The following is a 2,500-nucleotide window of genomic DNA, read 5'->3' as shown; positions in this document are numbered from 1 at the left end:
TGCACCGTCGCAGGCTGGCCCTATCTTCTTCAGCGCCAGGAGACGGGACCGACGGAGGGTCGGACCCATCCATCGGCAAGATGGAATGCCGAGGCCCCCCTGGGCACCAGGAGCGTGGAAGTATCCCAGGGGGGTGTCCGCCGGAAGGCGGAACCATCTCCTGACGGCGGCCCGGATGGTGACGTCGGCCGACTTCAATGCACCCACCCGGGTGCGGCTGAGGGCCAGCCCGTGGTACAGGCCAGGGAGAAGTACGTTGGTGAGAGCGTGGAGGCGCTGTTGCGGCTTCAGCGGAGCTCGGGAGATGACGTCAAGCTGCTCCACCAGGTGGCGACGTGGATTGAAGACGCAGCGACCCGCCGTGGAAAATTGCAGCCCCAGGTACCGGAAGGTTTCACCCACACGCAGGGCAGGCATGGTGGTATTGCCTGCTGTGAAGGTGACATTGCTGTCCACCTTCACCTTCTTCTCGCGCCCTGACGCGACTAAGGCGAGGGTGAAACACTTCCGGGCGTTGATCTGCAGCCCCAGGTGGGCGAGGGCTGCGGTAGCTGCGTCGATGAGGGACTGCAAGCCCCTCGGGGTCGCTGCAAACAGCAAGACGTCATCTGCTTAAGAGAGTCATAGTTACTCCCGCCGTTTACCCGCGCTTGCTTGAATTTCTTCACGTTGACATTCAGAGCACTGGGCAGAAATCACATTGCGTCAACACCCGCTAGGGCCATCGCAATGCTTTGTTTTAATTAGACAGTCGGATTCCCCCAGTCCGTGCCAGTTCTGAGTTGATCGTTGAATGGCGGCCGAAGAGAATCCGCGCACCCGCGCGCCCCCGGTGGAGCACGCTAAGGCGGACGCGGCCTCGCAGCAAGGAAGATCCGTGGGAGGCCAAGGCACGGGACCGAGCTCGGATCCTGCACGCAGGTTGAAGCACCGGGGCGCGAACGCCGCGCAGGCGCGCGCATCCTGCACCGCCGGCCAGCACGAGGCCGACCAACGGCGAGAGCAGACCACGCCCGCGCTAAACGCCCGCACTTACCGGCACCCCTACGGCACTCACCTCGCCCAGGCCCGGCACGTTAGCGCTGACCCACTTCCCGACCAAGCCCGACACGGCCCGATCCTCAGAGCCAATCCTTATCCCGAAGTTACGGATCCAATTTGCCGACTTCCCTTACCTACATTATTCTATCGACTAGAGGCTCTTCACCTTGGAGACCTGCTGCGGATATGGGTACGAACCGGCGCGACACCTCCACGTGGCCCTCTCCCGGATTTTCAAGGTCCGAGGGGAAGATCGGGACACCGCCGCAACTGCGGTGCTCTTCGCGTTCCAAACCCTATCTCCCTGCTAGAGGATTCCAGGGAACTCGAACGCTCATGCAGAAAAGAAAACTCTTCCCCGATCTCCCGACGGCGTCTCCGGGTCCTTTTGGGTTACCCCGACGAGCATCTCTAAAAGAGGGGCCCGACTTGTATCGGTTCCGCTGCCGGGTTCCGGAATAGGAACCGGATTCCCTTTCGCCCAACGGGGGCCAGCACAAAGTGCATCATGCTATGACGGCCCCCATCAACATCGGATTTCTCCTAGGGCTTAGGATCGACTGACTCGTGTGCAACGGCTGTTCACACGAAACCCTTCTCCGCGTCAGCCCTCCAGGGCCTCGCTGGAGTATTTGCTACTACCACCAAGATCTGCACCGACGGCGGCTCCAGGCAGGCTCACGCCCAGACCCTTCTGCGCCCACCGCCGCGACCCTCCTACTCGTCAGGGCTTCGCGGCCGGCCGCAAGGACCGGCCATGACTGCCAGACTGACGGCCGAGTATAGGCACGACGCTTCAGCGCCATCCATTTTCAGGGCTAGTTGCTTCGGCAGGTGAGTTGTTACACACTCCTTAGCGGATTCCGACTTCCATGGCCACCGTCCTGCTGTCTTAAGCAACCAACGCCTTTCATGGTTTCCCATGAGCGTCGATTCGGGCGCCTTAACTCGGCGTTTGGTTCATCCCACAGCGCCAGTTCTGCTTACCAAAAGTGGCCCACTTGGCACTCCGATCCGAGTCGTTTGCTCGCGGCTTCAGCATATCAAGCAAGCCGGAGATCTCACCCATTTAAAGTTTGAGAATAGGTTGAGGTCGTTTCGGCCCCAAGGCCTCTAATCATTCGCTTTACCGGATGAGACTCGTACGAGCACCAGCTATCCTGAGGGAAACTTCGGAGGGAACCAGCTACTAGATGGTTCGATTAGTCTTTCGCCCCTATACCCAGCTCCGACGATCGATTTGCACGTCAGAATCGCTACGGACCTCCATCAGGGTTTCCCCTGACTTCGTCCTGGCCAGGCATAGTTCACCATCTTTCGGGTCCCAACGTGTACGCTCTAGGTGCGCCTCACCTCGCAATGAGGACGAGACGCCCCGGGAGTGCGGAGGCCGCCGCCCCGTGAAGGGCGGGGAAGCCCCATCCTCCCTCGGCCCGCGCAAGGCGAGACCTTCACTTTC

At 60.8% G+C, this 2,500-nt stretch overlaps 1 pseudogene; it reads right to left on the bottom strand.

The window, feature by feature from the left end:
• The window catches only part of LOC126475548 (large subunit ribosomal RNA), a 5,947-nt pseudogene that overhangs the window by 2,452 nt on the left and 995 nt on the right, over positions 1 to 2,500 (bottom strand).

Source organism: Schistocerca serialis, chromosome 4 (assembly GCF_023864345.2).
Source record: "Schistocerca serialis cubense isolate TAMUIC-IGC-003099 chromosome 4, iqSchSeri2.2, whole genome shotgun sequence".
NCBI classification, from domain to species: domain Eukaryota; kingdom Metazoa; phylum Arthropoda; class Insecta; order Orthoptera; family Acrididae; genus Schistocerca; species Schistocerca serialis.
The sequence above is the reverse complement of the archived record's forward strand: the minus strand, read 5'-3'. Positions and strand labels throughout refer to the sequence as shown.